Raw genomic sequence first — 19,624 nt, 5'->3', positions numbered from 1 at the left:
ATTTAAAAAAAAGAAAGGAATAGGTGGGAATGGGGAATGGCAGGGAGGTGGGGAATGGGCGGGGATGTTGGAGAATGGGCTGAGGAATGGGAGGGTGTTTGGATATGGGCTGGGGAACGGGAGGGTGTTGGTCATGTGTTTGGGAATGGGCTGGGGTGTTGGGGAATGGGCTGAGGAATGGGTGGAGGTTAGGGAAGTGGCCTTGGGAATGGGTGGGTGTATTGGGGAATGGACTAGGGAATGAGTGGGGGTGTTGGGACATGGTGGGGGAATGGGCATTGTTGGGGAACAGGTGGGGGTGTTGGTGAATGGGCTGAGGAATGGGTTGGGTGTTGGGGAATGGACGGTGTGTTGGGAAATGGGCAGGGGTATGGATGGGATTGTTGGGGAATGGGCGGGGATGTTGGGGAATGGGCTGAGGAATGGATGGGTGTGTTGGGAATGGGCGAGATTCAGGAGAATAGGCTGGGGAAGGGGCGGGGGAATGGACATTGTTTCCGGTGAATGGGCATGTGTGTTGGGGAATGGGTGGGATGTTGGAGAATGGGCTGAGGAATTGGTGGATGTTTGGAAATAGGCTGGGGAATGTGTTGAGAAATGGGTTGGGGAATGGGTGGGGATGTTTGGGAATGGGCTGTGGGTGGGGAATGGGCTGGGATTGTTGGGGAATGGGCTGGGATTGCTGGGGAATTTGCAGGATTGTGGGGGAATAGGCTGCGGGTGGGGAATGGGCTGGGGTTGTTGGGGAATGGGCTGGGATTGCTGGGGAATTTGCAGGATTGTGGGGGAATAGGCTGCGGGTGGGGAATGGGCTGGGGTTGTTGGGGAATGGGCTGGGATTGCTGGGGAATTTGCAGGATTGTTGGGGAATGGGCTGCGGGTGGGGAATGGGCTGGGGTTGTTGTTGGTGAGAATGAGTTGTTGTCAACTTGCCAACGGGACACTTGAATTACGGTAGGAGGACAGGCCAGATTTCAAATAGTTCCTTCTGGGTTAGTTTTGAGAGTGGGTGACTTTCTCACATGGAGCAAATTCCTCCTCAATCCACATTGCCAAGAAAACCTCGACACTCCCTGGAGTCTTTGAATAAGAACTGTTCCTTCAGATAAACTGTGGTATTTTAGCTGCTTTATAAAAAGCTGAGTGGTCTGCATCAACATTCTATGCTGCAGGAATCGGATATGGCTGCATTGTACAGATGTCTCGCCAGGATACAGTATATCACGCTCCTGTATTCATTCTCCTTCAGGACTATTTTAAAAATTCATTAGAAAAGAGAATAAATCTTCTGGGGTCATTTTAACAGAAAATCAGCAGAAGCAAACAATGACAGGGATAACAGAGACTGCAAACATATCTGCTAGTTATGAGGTGACGAATGTCGATATTTAACATTTCCAGAACACAGCATCAGACACTCAGGTTGGAAATAGCAGGAATGAAGTCAGGATCAAGGACCCTTCTCAAAGTCTGATTAACCCTCCAAGGACAGGTTAGATATAGAGGAACGCTCCCTCTGCACTACCTCACCCCCATACACCATCGCCTGTTACTTTGCTATTTACAATATTTTCTATGTTTCATCTTTTACCGAGAATCGTTTGTAAAGAATCAATGTGTTGAGTCTTGAGTTTCCCAGCAGTTTGAAATAATCACACTATTTTACAGAGATACAGAAGTTGACATCAAATATCTTTCTCAGATCTGACCATGTACTGTGGAATGATATATAGTTAGTTCTGTGCAAGGCTGTAGTGCAGTAGTGAGGATTATGGCATTTTGGATGCTTCTGCATACATGTGCCTAATAATATAGTTTCCTAATTATTTTGAACATAAACAACATAACATTCCTCTTTATTTAATAAGATATAATGCCTCTAAATATCAATATAACTGTTCCAATCATTAACTTTTAAAGTCTATATTAAAGAACAACTTCTGTAACTAAACCGAACAGCTCATAATCCTTTTCTAGCTTTCCTCAAAAACATTATTAAGTGGTAGGATGTTGTTCCTCCATCTTGTGGATTTGGAATTCATTTCTCTCAGTGATGAGTTGGCATGCTGTGCTGGTGATGTGTATGTTGCTCCTGGCCTTGTCGGAGTTGTGCTTGATGTTACTGATGCTCTGTCACTTGTTAATATTGTTGCTGATGACCCTTTACCAGCTCAGGTGAACTCTGTTCCTTCTATTTGCTTACTGATTTCACTCTCTGATGTAAGACATTGGAGTATCTGCTTCACCAACAACTTTTGTTTGGTTTCAGATTCTCAGGATTGAGAACCCTGCACAAATACAGTCTCTCCTCTCACCAACTTGGACAAGGATCTGGCATGCTTGTTAACGTGTAGGCGTGCTCCTACCTGTGCATCAGTGAGTTGTGGCCTTACTTCCTCTTGCTCATTTGGAAGGTTTATTTTGCTGACGAAATTTGCTTTGTACCTCCTGCCATTGAGTAGCCCTGCTGGTGATTTTGTGTTAGCTGTTAGAGGTATAGCTCGGACTGACAAAACAAAGTGTGGACCTTGCTTTGACTCTCAGCATTTCCTGGGGATTCCATGGACTATCTAGACGTGTCTTTCTGTAAAACCGTGTTCTCTTGGGTAAGGTGGTGATGAGGCGATGACATTGAACCCATACTGTTCAGCATTGTTCACTATTACATATTACTCTTTCAGGGACCCCTGGCCCAGCAAACAGAACCTGTACTGCTGACATGATCGTTGTAGCTTTCAAATCTTTCACCTTAAAAGAGAACTTTCTATGAGATGCCATTCCTGATTGTGTGTGAATAAATCAGCCCAGTTTGCCATGGTCTGGGTGGTACTTCAGTAGCTATCATCTCTTCTTTCTGCTGCTCATTTCTTTCCTTCTAGCATATACTGCTTGGCTTGACAGATGCCAATCTAGTACTCAGTACTTGATCTGGCTCTTTGAAGTTTACACTTCTCCATTTCCCTCTAGCCCTCAAGTATTTTCTGGAGAAAAAAGCTAAGAGCACGTTCTGCGGATTCTGAAATCTGAAACAAAAACATAAAATGTTGAAAATCTCAGCAGGTCTGGCAGCATCTGTGAAGAGAGAAGGGAGATCACGTTTGAGTCTGGATAATTCTTCATTTGAAGAGTCACCCAGGCTTGAAACGTGAACTCTCTTCTTGCTCTTTTGGAGAAGTTTTCTCTCCATCATCTTGGGTGCAATGTTCCTGAATATGGCTAGCAGAACACCATCTTCTAATGAGGTGTATGTGATAGGCCAGTATGGTCGTATTGCTGGCTGTGCTTGTACTTTATCAGGCTGTCCCTGGATCACTTGCTGAGTGAGCACCTGTAAGTTTTCATCTTTGCTGGTCTCAGCTCTAACTTGACTCCGTTTTGGTGGTGTTACATTCACTAGGTGATGAACCTTTTCTTTTTTTAAATAAATTTAGAGTACCCAATTTTGTTTTCCAATTAAGGGACAATTTAGCATGGCCAATCCACTTACCCTGCACATCTTTGGGTTGTGGGGGTGAGACCCATGCACACACAGGGAGAATGCAAACTCCACACAGACAGTGACCCGGGGCCGGGATCGAACTCGGGTCCTCGGCGCCGTGAGGCAGCAGTGCTAACCACTGCAGCACCATGCCATCCCTGTGATGAATCTTTCCATCAAGATTTCCGATCTCCTATGGCGACAACCAAAGTAAGCTTCTGCCAGTCCCATTTCCCTTGATTACTTGTATTTCAGAGTGAATTTGCCTCTGGATCAGCTTCTGTAGTCTTGCTGGGGCTGAACAGAGCTATTTTCTTGTAGATCTCGGACTCGGGTGGCTGTCTGTGTGGAGTTTGCACTTTCTCCCCGTGTCTGCATGGGTTTCCTCCGGGTGCTTCGGTTTCCTCCCAGAGTCCAAAGATGTGCAGGTTAGATGCATTGGCCATGCTAAAATTGCCCCTTCATGTCCAAAAGGTTAGGTAGGGTTACTGGGTTACGGGGATAGAGTGGAGCCGTGGGCTAAAGTAGGGTGTTCTTGCCAAGGGCCGGCGCAGACTCTATGGGTCGAATGGCCTCCTTCTGCACTGTAGGGATTCTATGACCTATGATTCTATGATCTGCTCCAGTGGCAATGATCACTCTCTGCCATGAACTTTGCCCCACAGAGATACGTATGGAACCTCTCCCATTCAAAAGCTCACTTTCTATGTTGCTATATCTGCTCTCAACACTGTTAGACTTTTGGATGCAAACATTATTGGCTTCCCATCTTGTGCCAGAGCCACTTGTAGTCCTTTTGTAGAAGCAACTACTTGCAGAATGACATTTATCTCTGTTTTAGAATGACAAATTTGTCTCTTTGCATTCTACTTCATTAAGTTTGCTGGCACTTAACAGGTGGCATTTGAGGCAGGGAGAATCTTGTCAGACGCGGGGCGCAGGCACATTATCGTGAGTGGGAAGCTTGAGGGGATGCGGGTGGTACTCGTGAATGTCTATGCATTAAACTGGGATGATGTGGAATTTATGAGGCGGGTGTTAAGTAAGATCCCGGACCTAGAGTCACATAATCTGATCATGTGGGGAGATTTCAATACAGTCATTGATCCAGGATTGGACCGGTCAAAATCTAGGTCAGGGAGGTTGCCAGTCGTAGCGAAGGAATTAAAGGGGTTTATGGAGCAGATGGGGGGAGTGGACCCATGGAGGTTCGGACGGCCAAGAGTGAAAGAGTTTTCTTTTTTCTCCCATGTGCACAAAGTACATTCTTGGATCGACTTTTTTATCCTGAGCAGGGCTCTACTGCCGGGAGTGGTTGATACCGAGTACTCGGCAATCGCGGTGTCGGCTCATGTCCCAATTGGATGGATCTATGGGTTAGTCTGGAGGGAGGGCAGCGCCCGTTATGGAGCTTGGATGTGGGACTATTAGCGGATGAGGGTGTGTGTGGGCGGGTGAGCAAGTCCATCCAGAACTATTTGGAAATAAATGATACGGGGGAGGTCTCTGCAGCGACGATGTGGGAAGCTCTGAAGGCAGTGGTTAAGAGTCGAGTTAATTTCGATACGGGCCCATAGGGAAAGGGTGGAACGAGCAGAGAGGGATACGTTGGTTGGGGAGATACTCCAGGTGGATAGGGGATATTCAGAAGCCCCGGACGCGAGGCTACTGAAGGAGCAGCAGAGGTTACAGGTGGCGTTTGCGCTGTAATCTACAGGGAAGGCGGTGGACAACTGAGGAAGGCAAGGGGAGCAGTGTATGAGTATGGGGAAAAGGCCAGCAGAATGCTAGCACACCAACTGAGGAAAAGGGAGACGGCCAGGGAGATGGGAAGAGTAAAGAACAGAGGTGGGAATGCGGTCCTGGACCTAGTGGGGGTGAATGAGGTGTTTAAGGACTTTTATAGAAAGTTATATGAGTCGGAACCCTCGGCTAGTGCGTTAAGAGCTTCCAGGAAATGGAACGGGCTGGTCTGGGGGAGGGTAGAACACCGGGTCTCACTTTACGCGGATGACCTGTCCCTGTACATTTCGGACCCATTAGAGGGAACGGGAGTGATTACGTGGATCTTAGGGGAATTTAGCAGGTTTTCGGGGTACAAATTGAATATGGGGAAAAGCGAGATGTTCGCGATCCAGGCGAGGGGGCAGGAGAGGCGACTGGGAGAGCTGCCGTTTAAAATGGTAGGAAGGAGCTTTCGCTATCTGGGAATCCAGGTGGATCGGGAATAGGAGACATTGCACAAGTTAAACTTGTCCTGGCTTGTAGAGCAAATGAAGGAAGACTTTAGGAGATGGGACATGCTCCTGTTATCACTGGCGGGGAGGGTACAGAACGTGAAAATGACAGTCCTCCCCAGATTTCTGTTTGTCTTTCAGTATCTCCCTATCTATATTCCGAGGGCCTTTTTTAAACGGGTGAATAAGGTGATTTCGAGCTTTATGTGGGCGGGTAAAACCCCGTGAGTGAAGAAAGTGTTGTTGGAGCGCAGTCAGGGGGAGGGTCGGTTGGCGCTGCCGAACGTTTGTAACTACTACTGGGCGGCTAATATAGCCATGATTAGGAAGTGGGTGGTGAGGGGGGGAGCACTGATATCGGCACCTCTGTTGTTCTCGCCGGCCCGGTACTCCACAAGCCCGGTGGTGGTGGTGGCTCTGAGAGTCTGGGGGCAGTGGAGGAAATATAGGAGAGTGGAGGGAGCATCGATCTGGGCCCCGATTTCCAACAACCATCGGATTGTGCCGGGAAGGCTGGATGGAGGGTTTCGGAGATGGCAGAGAGTAGGAATTGAGAGGGTGGGAGATCTATTTGTAGATGGGAGCTTCCCTAGCTGGAAGGATTTGGGGGAGAAATTTGAACTGCCAGCAGGGAATGGGTTTAGATATCTGCAGCTATGGGATTTTCTGAGAAGGCAGTTTCCGACAATCCCGCTTCTGCCACCACAGGGGGATACAGGACAGGGTAGTTTCCAGAACATGGGTGGGAGAGGGGAAGGTATCAGATATCTACAAAGGACTTATGGAGTCGGAGGAAACTCAGATAGAGGAGCTAAAGGGCAAATGGGAAGGTGAGCTAGGGGGAGAGATAGAGGCGGGTCAGTGGGCGGATGCCTTAAGCAGGGTTAACCCATCCTCATCATGTGCCAGGCTTAGCCTGATATAATTCAAGGTAGTTCACCGGGCACACATGAGTGTGGCCCGGATGAGCAAGTTTTTTGGGGTAGAGGACAGGTGTGCGAGGTGCGCGGGAGGCCCAGCAAATCATGTCCACATGTTTTGGGCAGGCCCGAAGCTTGGAGGGTTTTGGCAGGCTTTTGCTAAGGCAATGTCCACGGTACTCAAAACACAGGAGGTGCCGAGTCCGGAGGTAGCGATCTTTGGAGTGTCGGAAGAGCCGGGAGTCCAGGGGGCGAAAGAGGCCGACGTCTTGGCCTATGCCTCCCTGGTAGCCCGGAGACGGATTCTGTTAATATGGAGGGACTCGAAGCCCCCAAAATTAGAGACCTGGGTTAGTGACATGGCTGGGTTTCTCAGTCTCGAGAAAATAAAGTTCGCCCCAAGAGGGTCAATGTTGGGGTTCGTCCGGAGATGGCAGCCGTTTGGCGACTTTCTCGGCGAAAATTAAAATGCCGGCAGGTGCAGAAATCTGGGGGGGTGGGGGTTTTGCTATTGTGTGATAGAAATGGAAATGTTTTATGTACCATGTTTATGTTGCTGTTATCGTTATTATTATAAAACTACAAATGCCCTAATAAAATGTTTATTTTTAAAAAGTTTGCCAACACTCCTGTGATGGAGCTCTGGTTAATAGTACTCAACATCTTCCTTTACCAGCTCTGGAAGGTTTGTTGTGTGTTCTGACATGAGATATGAAAGATCTCATGTACTGGATCAAGCCAAGGAAACATCTCAACTCTGGCTTGTCTCCTGGAGGTTCCACCACTGAGGTATTGTGCCTTTCTCAGGTTGTTGGTTTGACTCTGTCAGGTATGTACACCCCTGTGAAGAACAGGCATTTCGCTAGATCCTAGCTTTCCTGATCTTTCTCATCTATACCATAGACCTGGATACCATGAGTTCTGCTGACTGCTCCTTTGCACCTCTTGCAGTGTCCCGCCTACTTTCTGTTGGAACATACCCTCGCTCAGACAAAAGATAGACACAGGAATTTGTAACAAGAGTGTGTTGAATGTTGTCAACTGCAAAAATTTCCAGTCGCGATTTCTGGCACTAAGCTTGCTGAAAATGTTTCCTGACACTGGCGTGATCTCCTCCAGTGTTGGGAGAGGGTAATGATTCTTTTTTATTGCTTGATTAAGATCTTTGGAATACAAGCAAATTTGTAGCCGTCTCCCACAAGTAGCTTCTCCTACACAACAATGGAATTTACCTAATCTGTAGGCTGTGGAATTCTGGTAATCACCTTTTCTTCCAGCTCTTGGAGCTCTCTTTCAATCTTTCCATTTAGTTCAATTGGTACTTTACGTGGGAGATCAATCACTGGTTTCTTCTCTGCATCAATAGTCATAGAGTCATAATGGACAGAAAAGGCCCTTCAGCCCATCGCATCTACACCGGTCAAAAATAGCCATCTAACCAATCCCATTTTCCAGTACTTGGCCCATAGGCTTGTGTGCCTTATGATCGCACGTGCACAACTAAATATTTCTTAAATGTTATAAAGGTCTCTGCCTCCACCACCCTTTCAGTCAACGAGTTCCAAACTCCCAGCGCCCTCTGGGTAAAGAGTTTTTTTCTCACATGCTCTCTAAACCTCCTGCCCCTTACCTTAAATCTATGCCCACTGGTCATTGATCCCTCCACCACGGCGGAATGGGCGGCACGGTAGCATAGTGGTTAGCACTGGTGCTTCACAGCGCCTGGGTCCCAGGTTCAATTCCTGTCTTGGGTCACTGTTTGTGCGGAGTCTGCACGTTCTCCCCGTGTCTGTGTGGGTTTCCTCCGGGTGCTCCGGTTTCCTCCCACAAGTCCCGAAAGACGTGCTTGTTAGATAATTTGGACATTCTGAATTCTCCCTCTGTGTACCCAAACAGGTGCCGCATTGTGGCGACTTGGGGCTTTTCACAGTAACTTCATTGCAGTGTTAGTCTACTTGTGACAATAAAGATTATTATTATGTTTCTTCCTGCCTATTCTATCTATGCCACTTATAATATCATACAGCTCAATCGCGTCTCCCCTCAGTCTCCTCTACACCAAGGAAAACAATCCGTGGGCGGGATTCTCCGTTTCTGAGACTCTGGGCGCAATCTTCCGGAAACATTTCCAAGTGTTGTAACGAGCGGGAATTGCCACGTGTTTCCCGAGCTTGGCCCAGCGAAACCGAAAACCAATTCAAAGTTAAGGAGGCCTCATGGGCTTCGCGCCGCAAATAACGCCGCGCCAGTCGATTCACCAGGACCCCGCTCGCCAGCCCCCCCCCCCGCTAACAAGTCCGAGCAGCACTCAAACTACACTTGCTCTGCCAATCGAGGTGACCGGCCCCAAGATCCGGGGGCGCTGACCTGGGGAGGCTCCTGGACGCGGTGGAGATCAGGAGGGATATCCTGTTCCCCTGGGGGACCCAGAGGATGAGCCACAAGGCAGTCAGTGCTGCCTGGGACGAGGTGGCGGGAGCTGTCAGCTCCAACAGTATAACCAAGAGGACTGGGCAGCAGTGCAGGAAGAAGGTCAACAACCTACACCGGGCAGCACGAGTGAGTAGACACCTCCCCCCCCCCCCCCCACCCCGCCGAGGGAGCATCCACCCCCAACTCTCCAAGTGACCCGCATCCCTCCCTCCCTCTTCCCCTAATCCAGGCCCACCTTAACACCCCCTCTCCCACCACTGAACCACATGTGTGGCTAACGATGCCCTCTGTGTCTCCTCAGGAAAAGCTCTCATCAGAATTGCTGTGAGAGGGCCCAGCACAGATACACACACCTCGGTGGGACATATTAGTGGTCAGGCTTCTGGGGCACAATCCTGTGAGCACCACACCCCTGATGATGTACATCAGGTGGAGGTAGGAACCCCCAGGCAAGACAGCAGTCGGAGGTCGTCTGGATCCCAGGACCCAGCTGGGACCCAGCCAGATGCTGAGCCTCTGGAAGTGGGTTATCCGGAGCTGATGGAGACGAAAGGGAGCGGTCAGGACATTCAGAGGGAGATGTCAGCATCACACCAGCAGATCCATCGCCACTTGGAGGAGTCTCAGAGGCTAAGGGTGCAGGAGATGGTGCTGGCATTGAGTGGCACCGAGGCCAACACTGCTAGGGCAGCGACCGCAGTGGAGAGCCCGGTGCACAACGTTGGCACCATGAGTGAAGGGTGTCCAAAGCATCGCACAGTCAGTGATGGCCATGGCTGAGGGTCTCGGTAGTATGCTTCCCAGCCCTTTGAGCGCCTAAGTATCAATTTCAAAGGGCCCCTCCCCTCCACCAACCGTAATATATATTTTCTCACCGTCATCGACGAGTACTCCCGCTTCCCCTTTGCTGTCCCCTGCCCCGACATGACCTCGGCACTGCACGGCATCTTAACACTGCGACCGGGGCACATCGTTCATGAGCGATGAGCTATGCCAGTATCAGCTCAGCAAAGACATCGCCTCGAGCAGGACTACGAGCTATAACCCGCAGGGAAACGGGCAGGTGGAGAGGGAGAACACGACGGTATAGAAGGCCGTCCTTCTGACTCTCAGGTCTAGAAGTCTCCCAATCCCCCGCTGGCGGGAGGTCCTCCCCGACGCCCTCCAGTCCATCAGATCGCTCCTCTGCACAGCCACGAACGAGACCCCTCACAATCGTTTGTTTATCTTCCCCAGGAAGTTCATCTCCGGGGTCTCGCTTCCACCTTGGCTGTCAACTCCGGGACCTGTCCTTCTCTGGAGGCACGTGAGGAGCCATAAGACCGACCCGCTGGTCGAGAGGGTCCAGCTGCTCCACGCCAACCCCCAGAATGCCTACATCGCGCACCAGGACGGACAGCAAGATATGGTCTCCCTTCATGACCTGGCATCAGCTGGTGCCCCTGCCAAGGCGCCCCCCCCGCTACCCGCCCCCACCCCCTGGGCCTCCTGTACTGTCCCACGCCGACACTGCCGCCGCCCACCACCCCCCTGTCTACCCCCACACCCCAACCCTCTCCGACTCGCCGGACAGAGGCTCCAGCTCCAGACACAACGCCCCTGGAGTCACCACCTGCAACAACCGTGCCCGCCGCACCGCCAGAGCCTAGGAGGTCGAAGAGAACGATCCGGCCTCCAGAGAGACTGAATATGTAATGACCCCACGTCAACCTGCTGGACTTGACTTTTTAACAGGGGGTGAATGTGGTGAAAGTATTCACCATAATGCATGACACTGTAACCATTGTATCCACCTAATGTAACCTTTGACCTGGAAGTGGTGATACGAGCTGCTTCCAGGTACTGTACTGTAACCCCAATGGGCTCCGCCTCTGGCTCCGCCCTCACCGGGGCCATATATAACCTGGCACTCATCTGCACAACCGACTCTGGCTAGGCAAGTTCACGACTAATAAAGCCTTATGTTCACTCGCTCTCTCAGCCTCTTGGTGAATTGAAGGTATATCAACCGGCCACAACCTGAATGTGAGGGAGAGGGCCCTGAATGCGATTGGCGCCCCGGAGGAAAGGGTGGTCGCCGAGGTGGAGTTTGGCTGTGGGCGAGGAAGTGAGACCCCACTTAATTGTGGTTGCCTATGACATATGTGTCAACCACCCTCACCCCCCCACCACCCTCACCCCCCCACCACCCTCACCCCCCCACCACCCTCACCCCACACCACCCTCACACTACCCTCACCATACAACAACCCCACCCTCACCACCCCCATCCACACGCTCACCCCCACCACACCCCGGCCCATGGTCTAATCATGTATCTTGTCTTGTGTCTTACAGGACCTGCTGGTCATGGGCGGGTCCATCCGGTGACCCACGCCCCAGCCAGTGCCACAGCTCCCCCCCCCCCCCCACCCCCCGAACCGAGCAGCAATGAGAGTCCTCCGCCCGAGACTCAGGAGAGCCCGGAGCTCGGGTCGGAGGATGACACTGACTTTCCGTCACAGCTGTCTCCAACACCCTCCACCAACCCAGAGACACTCACCTCGGTTGGGCACTTTATTGAAGAGGCTTCTGGGACACTATCTGGTGCGCACCACACAGCTGGGCGGACGGTTGGAGTTCAGGCCGACCCTAGGAACCAGCTGCCGTCCAGATGGGTTTCGGGCTTCTGGAACGGACAGTCCCATCGATTGTGGAGATGCAGTCACAGGGACTACATGAGGGGTTGTCGGCGAGCATCCAGTACCTGCAGGCACAGTTGGAGGAGTCCAACCACGTGCAGGAGCAGGAGGTGGTGCCGATCATGCGGGTCACCCAGGCAAACACCACACGGATGGCATCTGCGGTGGAGGCATTTGGGGCAACGGTCTTGGCAATGGATCGGCATGTCCAAGGCCTGGGGCATTCTGTGCAGGCGCAGGCCGAGGCACAGGACAGGGTTTCCGTCTCACAGGCAATCAAGTGCCAGAGCCACCTGGACATTGCAGCGGTGCCCCTGAGCATGGCCCAGTCACAACAGGCCATGGCCTGGAACATCAGCGGCATTGCCCAGGCGCTGGCCGACGTGGCACAGAAGCAGAGGGAGGTGGCCCAGTCCCAGGGGGAGGTGGTGCAGTCACTGGCTGATGAACAAAGAACAAAGAACAATACAGCACAGGAACAGGCCCTTCGGCCCTCCAAGCCTGTACTGGTCATGATATCAATCTTGGCCAAAACCCTCAGCACTTCCTTGTGCCGTATCCCTCTATACCCATCGTATCCATGTATTTGTCAAGATGCCTTTTGAACGCTGTTAATATATCTGCTTCCACAACCTCCCCTGGCAACGCGTTCCAGGTACTCACCACCGTCTGTGTAAAAAGCCTGCCTCGCACATCTCCTCTAAACTTTGCTCCACGGACTTTAAACCTATGCCCCCTGGTGACTGACCCCTCCACCCTGGGAAAGAGTGCCTGCCCATCCACTCTATCCATGCCCCTCATAATCTTGTAGACATCTATCAGGTCACCCCTCAACCTCCGTCACTCTAATGAAAACAGTCCGAGTCTATTCAGCCTCTCCGCATAGCTAACACCAGGCAACACCCTGGTAAACCTCCTCTGTACTTTCTCCAAAGCCTTCACATCCTTCTGGTATTGTGGTGACCAGAATTGCGCGCAATACTCCAAGTGCGGCCTGACTAAGGTTCTATACAACTGTAGCATGACTTGCCATTTTCTACACTTGATGCCCCATCCAATGAAGGCAAGCATTCCAGATGCTTTCTTGACTACCTTGTCCACTTGTGTTGCCACTTTCAAAGATCTGTGGATCTGCACACCCAGATCTCTCCGACTTTCTATATTCCTAAGGGTTTTACCATTTACGGTATATTTCCCCTCTATGTTAGACCTACCAAAACGCATTACTTCACATTTGTCCAGATTAAACTCCATTTACCACTTCTCTGCCCAAATCTCTAACCTATCTATGTCCTGCTATATCCTCTGACAGTCCTCAATGCTATCTGCCACTCCACCAACCTTGGTGTCGTTCACAAACTTACTAATCAGACCAGCTACATTTTCCTACAAATCGTTTACTTATATTACAAACAACAGAAGCCCCAGCACAGATCTCTGTGGAACACCACTAGTCACAACCTTCTTTCTATTCAGAAAAAAACCCTTCTACTGCTACCCTTTGCCTCTGTGACCGAGCCAGGTCTGTATCTATCTTGCCACCTCACCTCTGATCTCATGTGACTTCACCTTTTGTACCAGTCTGCCATGAGGCACCTTGTCAAAGGCTTTATTGAAGTCCATGTGAACAACATCCACCGCCCTCCCATCATCAATCATCTTTGTCTCCTCCTCAAAAAGCTCCATCAAGGTAGTGAGGCACAAATTCCCTTCACAAAACCATGCTGTCTATCGCTATCTGTTTCCAAATGGGTATAAATCCTGTCCTTGAGAATTATCTCCAAAAATGTATCTACTACCGACGTGATGCTCACCGTCCTATAGTTTCCTGGATCATCCCTGCTACTTTTCTTAAACAGCGGTACCACATTAGCTATTCTCCAGTCCTCTGGGATCTCACCTGTAGCCAATGAGGATACAAAGATATCAGATTAAGGCCCCAGCAATTTTCTCCCTTGCTTCCCTCAGTATTCTGGGGTAAATCCCATCCGGCCCAGGGGATGTATCTACCTTAATGTCTTTTAAAACACCCAATATCTCCTCCTTTTTCTTGTCAACATGGCCCAGACTATCCACACACCCGATCCAAGAATCATCTTCCACAAAGTCCTTTTCTTTAGTAAACACTGATGCAAAGTACTCATTTAGTACCTCACCCATTTCCTCTAGCTCAACACATAGATTCCCCCCACTGTGCTTAAGTGGTCCAATCCTTTCCCTGGCCACCCTCTTGCTTTTTACATATGAATAAAAAGCTTTAGGATTCATCTTAATCCTACTTGCCAAGGACTTTTCATGACCCCACCCAGCCCTCCTAATTTCCCGCTTCAGTACCTTCCTACTTTCTTTATACTCCTCAAGGGTTTTGACTGTCCCCACCCTTCTAGACCGTACAAAAGTCTCCTTTTTCTTTTTGACGAGGTTCACAATATCCCTCGTTATCCAAGACTCCCTAAACATTCCATACTTATCCTTCATTCCCTCAGGAACGTGACTTTCCTGAATCCTAATTAACTGTCGCTTGAAAGACTCCCACATGTCCGATGTTGATGTACCCTCCAACAGCCGCACACAATCCAAGTTCTTCAATTCCTGTCTAATATTATCGTAATTTGCCTTTCCTCAGTTTAGCACTTTAACGTGAGGGTTACCGTCATCCCTATCCAAAAGAACCTAAAACGTATGGAATTGTGGTCACTACTCCCAAAATGTTCCCCAAATGAAACCTCAACCACCTGTCCAGGCTCATTCCCCAATACCAGGTCTAGTATTGCCCCTTCCCTAGTTGGACTGTCTACATCAATAAGCCTTCCTGGATACACCTTACAAACTTTGCCCCATCCAAACCCCTAGCACTAAGTGAGTCCCAGTCAACAAAGAACAAAGAAACGTATAGCACAGGAACAGTCCCTTCGGCCCTCCAAGCCCGTGCCGACCATGCTGCCCGACTAAACTAAAATCTTCTAAACTTCCTGGGTCCATATCCCTCTATTCCCATCCTATTCATGTATTTGTCAAGATGCCCCTTAAATGTCACTATCGTCCCTGCTTCCACCACCTCCTCCGGCAGCGCGTTCCAGGCACCCACTACAGGGGAAGTTAAAATCTCCTACCATAACAACCCTGTTACTTTTGCATCCCACCAAAATCTCTCTCCCTATCTGCTCCTCTATCTCTCGCTGGCAGTTGGGGGCCTGTAATAAACCCCCAACATGTGATTGCCCCCTTCCTATTCCTGAGCTCTACCCAGATTGCCTCATTGTATGAGACCTCCAAGGTGTCCTCCTGTACGTGATAATACGGTGTACGGTATACACTGTGTACGGTGATAATATTCTCCTTAATCAGTAAAGCTTCTCCCCCTCTGTGCCACTCATTGCCGGCGCCATCTCCAGCCTCTGGGACTCCTCCAGTCCACGACAGATCTGCTGGAGCGACACTGACATCCCCTTCTGAACGTCCCGGCCATTCCCTATCATCTCCATTAGCTCCGGGTAACCCGCTCTCAGAGGCTCAGCATCAGGCTGGGACCTGGGTTCCAGCAGCCCTCCGACTGCTGTCTCGCCTGGAGGTTCCTGCCTCCACCAGATGTGCATCATCGGCAGTGTGGTGCTCACCAGATTGTGCCCAAGAAACCTGTCCACTAACATTTCCCACCGAGGTGTATGTATCTGCGCTGGTGGAGGGTGGGGGACGACAGCTGTGACGCAACCACGGTTGCATCCTCGGAGCTCTCCTCCAAAGTGTTCCCCTCGGAGTCAGGAGAGGGAGGCCGCCTGGGATGGGCCGGCGGCGTCAGCTGGAGGACCTGTGGGAGAATGGACATGTGGTCAGTGGGAGGGATGGGTCAGTGAATAAGGCAATCACTACTCAGGTCCCCAGGGTGGAGCCTGGTGGTTCCTCACTTCTCCAGCGTCCATCAGCCTCCGCATGGCTGACCGATCTGTCCTCGGCCACATCGGTCACCTCCAGGGCCCGCTCCTCGAAGGAGATGAGGATTCTTATGTCCAGCACTCCTCCACCAGTCTGGGCCCTGTCCCGCCGATGGTGAGAGAGCATTTCCTGCGGAGACACAGAGAGAGCATCGTTAGAAAAATATCAGCCATGATTGAATGGTGGAGCAGACTTGATTGGCCGAGTGGCCTGATTCTGCTCCTATGTCTTATGGTCAAATCTTGGGGCCGGTCGCCTGGGCACCATTATTGCGAGCTGGCTGGGGTTGGTTGAGCAAGTGCAGCTTAAATGCTGTTTGATCTTGTTAATGGGGGGCTGGCGAGTTTTCCGGAGAATTGCGCCCATGATCACTGAAATGCTCCCCCACTGATACTTCAACCACTTGCCTGGCTTTGTTACCTAAAATTAAGTCCAGGACCCTCTTGTAGGACCTTGTACCTACTGGCTTAAAAAGTTCTCCTGGATGCATCTTAAGAATTCCTCTCCCTCTAAACCTTTCACACTCTGACTACCCAGTTAATATTGGGGAAGTTGAAATTCTCCACTATCACTACTCTATTACTTTTACACTTCTCTGAAATTTGCCTACATATCTGCCCTTCTACTTCTTGGACTGTTAGGGGGCCTAATAACTTGGAGAGGCAAGGTTTGATCAGGAATAGTCAGCATGTCTTTGTCAGAGGGAGGTCATACCGAACAAATTTGAATTTTTTGAGCAGGTGACTAACTGTGTAGTTGAGGGTAGTGTAGTTGATGTCGTCTACATGAATTTCAGCAAAGCACTTGACAAGGTCCCACATGGGAGACTTAGAAAGAAGGCAAATGCATATGGCATACAGGGGAACTTGATAAGGTGGATTCAAAGCTGGCTGAGCTGTAGGAAACAGAGGGTGTTGACAGGCGGCGGCTTTAGTGTCTGGAAGCCAGTGACCAGTGACGTACCACAGGGATCTGTGCTGGGTCCCCAATTATTCATCATTTATATCAATGACTTTGATGACTATGTGGGGGGTACGATCAGTATGTTTGCGGATGACACAAAGATAGGCCGGGTGGTTAACAGTGAGACTGAGGGTCTTGGTTTACAGGAAGATACAGACAGGATGGTCAAATTAGCAGAAAAGTAGCAGATGGAGTTTAATCCTGAAAAGTATGAGGTGTTACACTTTGCAAGGAGCAATTTTACAAGGAAATATTCAATGAATGGCACCACACTGGGAAGTCCTGAGGAACAAAGAAACTTTGGCGTGTTTGTAAATAGATCTCTGAACGCAGAAGGGCTGGTTAATATGGTAGTGAAAAAGGCATATGGTACACTTGCCTTTATCAATCATTGGATAGATTACAAAAGCAAAGAAGTCATGTTGGATTATATAGAACTTTGGTGAGGCCACAGCTGGAGTACTGTGTGCAGTTCTGGTCGCCACATTATAGGAAGGATGTGATTGCACTGGAGCGGGTGCAGGGGCATTTTACCAGGATGTTGCCTGGATGGAACATTGAAATTATGAAGAGAGGTTGGATAGGCTTGGGTTGTTTTCTCTGGCGCAGAGAAAACTGAGGGGCGACCTGACCGAGGTGCACAAGATTATGAGGGGCATGGACAGGATGGATAGGGAATAGCTGTTCCCCTTGGTTGAAAGTGTTGTGTTCTATTGTTTTATCTTTGCAATGATTCATACAGAACTGCTGATGATGTTTTATTAGTTTTGGGTTTTTAAAAAATAATTTTTATTAAGGTTTTCATAAAATATCAATAACAAAATGAAAAAGGAGCCCAACAGGGTTAAGTACAAAACACAGTTGAGAAAAGCATACCCCTCCATACCCCCCTCCCCCCGTACATAAATAATAAATTAACATTAACACCCCGACTTTACACAACAGGTATATACACCCCCTCAGACCCTCCAGTGTAAATAACAAAAACAAAAATAAAGTAAACCCCCCCCCCCCCGAGTTGCTGCTGCCATTGACCAATGTCTACCGTTCTGCCACGAAGTCTAAGAACGGTTGCCACCGCCTAAAGAACCCTTGTACCGACCCTCGCAAAGTGAGATGTTTTATTAGTTAATACATGGAAGGATAACATACAGAATGCTATACAGACTAGGTTGCTCTGAAACTACCCAATGTGTGACTGTCCTTGTGCATGTCTCACTACCAACTGCAGATAGCCAGATGTCACATGACTGTCTGATGTCTGACGCCACCTGCTGGTGGGAGGCCACATTGCTGTGTATATGCAATATTATTCACAGGCATATCACCACATCCCCCTTCCTTTGGAGATATGTATCTTTATATACAAACATGATTAATATCTTTACACATGTGGTTTATGTATAAACAGATTTAATTAATGCGTCCATAGACATGATATGCCTGCTAGGTGTGTGTCCCTTGTGCACAGTTTACTGTGCCTCCCTCACGGGATCACCCCGCTGGTCCTCTGGGCTCTTGTCAGCTTTTTTGAAGTCTGGCTTCCGTGCCGGTCTTTTATCCTTTTTAGGCGATGTGCCGTGACACCTGGTATTCTTGTCGGCCATCCTTGTGTTTTCAGCCTCTTCTGCTTCTTTGCTCGATGCTGTTGGCTGCTGTGTTGCTGTGTGCTCTCGCGATGCTCTTGCTGCTGTTCTGTTGTTTGTTCTCCGGCCTGTCAGTCACATTGCCACTGTCTCCTTTCTTAGTGCCCTCAGTGGGACTCACAGTATCCCCCACTCTCCTTTTCTTCTTTCTTGTTTTTAATGCCAATTTGCGACGGCTCCTTTTATCTTTTTTTGTGAGCTATCATTTGAGTGCTTTTTGTCTTTGGTTTGGCTCTGGTAGCACCCATCTTGTCACTGGCCTGCGCCATGGAATCAGTGTGTTGCGGGTTGTCTGTGGAGCTGTCTCGTGTCGACATGCTTCCGAGGGACTGTGTGGTGGTAGTTAAGTCAGCACCTTCAGCGACCATCTGCAGAGCCTCATCTTCTGGAATCTGGGATGGATTACTCTCTGGTGTCTGGATTACCTCACATTCTGGTATCTGGGTAGGATTAGCATCCTCAGCAGTGGGCACTAAGCCTTCAACTTGTGCTTGAGCCCCAAGTGATGCCTGTAGTCACTCGATATCACTATGCACATCTCACCTTAGCCCAGGTGGGGACTGATCCTCATTGTGTGATAGTATGTACATATCATCCAACGCCGTGGAACTGCATCCAGATTCAGTATCAACTGTCGTCGTGGGGCTGCATGCGGACACAGGCCATGTTTCATTCCTGTCATGGTTTATAATGCATGTATCACCCGTCGCCGTGGAACTGCATACGGATGCCGTCATTTGCTCTTTGAACTCCCCTGCGGTAGAATGCCCTCACGTCTCGGCGAAGTCACTACCAGAACTTCTACATGGTGCTTTGATGGTTCCTCGTATGCTTCTGGAGCTAGTTTCTCCAGAATTGATACAATGTTCTGTTTTCAGCTGGTTCAGAGCTACATCAGTTTTGTCTGAGGTGTCTGCTCCTGCAAACTTGCTGACCATTTCTACGTGCGCCATCTCAGAGTATTTGCACTGCTCAAGTCCGGCACAGGCTGGCCGTCCCTTGTGATCACCCGTCATTCTCGCCAAACCACCGACGTAGCACTGCACAGGCTCCCTCACTGAGTGATCCATTTCTCCCGCGAAACAGCTTTACTAGCGATTCATATTCCAGACCTTTGCTTACTTCATCACCTGCAAAGTCTTCATTTCATCAATGTACTCATCTTCAGAGTCAGTGTCAACAGCGAAGACTTCTCCAGTAAAATACCACATTGCACGTGGAATTATGTGTTCACACAGGATTCGACCAATTTCAAAGTCAGCAGCAGATCTCACTGCAGAATCTTTATTTAACATTCCATGCTGCGGAGCTTCTGGGGATTGAAGAATGAGTA

At 49.6% G+C, this 19,624-nt stretch overlaps 1 long non-coding RNA gene across 1 annotated transcript; it reads left to right on the top strand.

Annotated features, from left to right (window-relative positions):
- The first annotated feature begins 2,265 nt into the window (after positions 1 to 2,265).
- LOC140407845 (uncharacterized) lies at positions 2,266 to 10,483 on the top strand. Its single transcript, XR_011939836.1, has 3 exons — positions 2,266 to 2,376; positions 7,312 to 7,424; positions 10,305 to 10,483. It is a non-coding gene; the product is annotated as an uncharacterized lncRNA (long non-coding RNA).
- The last annotated feature ends 9,141 nt before the right edge of the window (positions 10,484 to 19,624 follow it).

Source organism: Scyliorhinus torazame, chromosome 2 (genome assembly GCF_047496885.1).
Source record: "Scyliorhinus torazame isolate Kashiwa2021f chromosome 2, sScyTor2.1, whole genome shotgun sequence".
NCBI lineage: Eukaryota > Metazoa > Chordata > Chondrichthyes > Carcharhiniformes > Scyliorhinidae > Scyliorhinus > Scyliorhinus torazame.
Note: the sequence above shows the minus strand (reverse complement) of the source record. Positions and strands in the feature narration are given on the sequence as shown.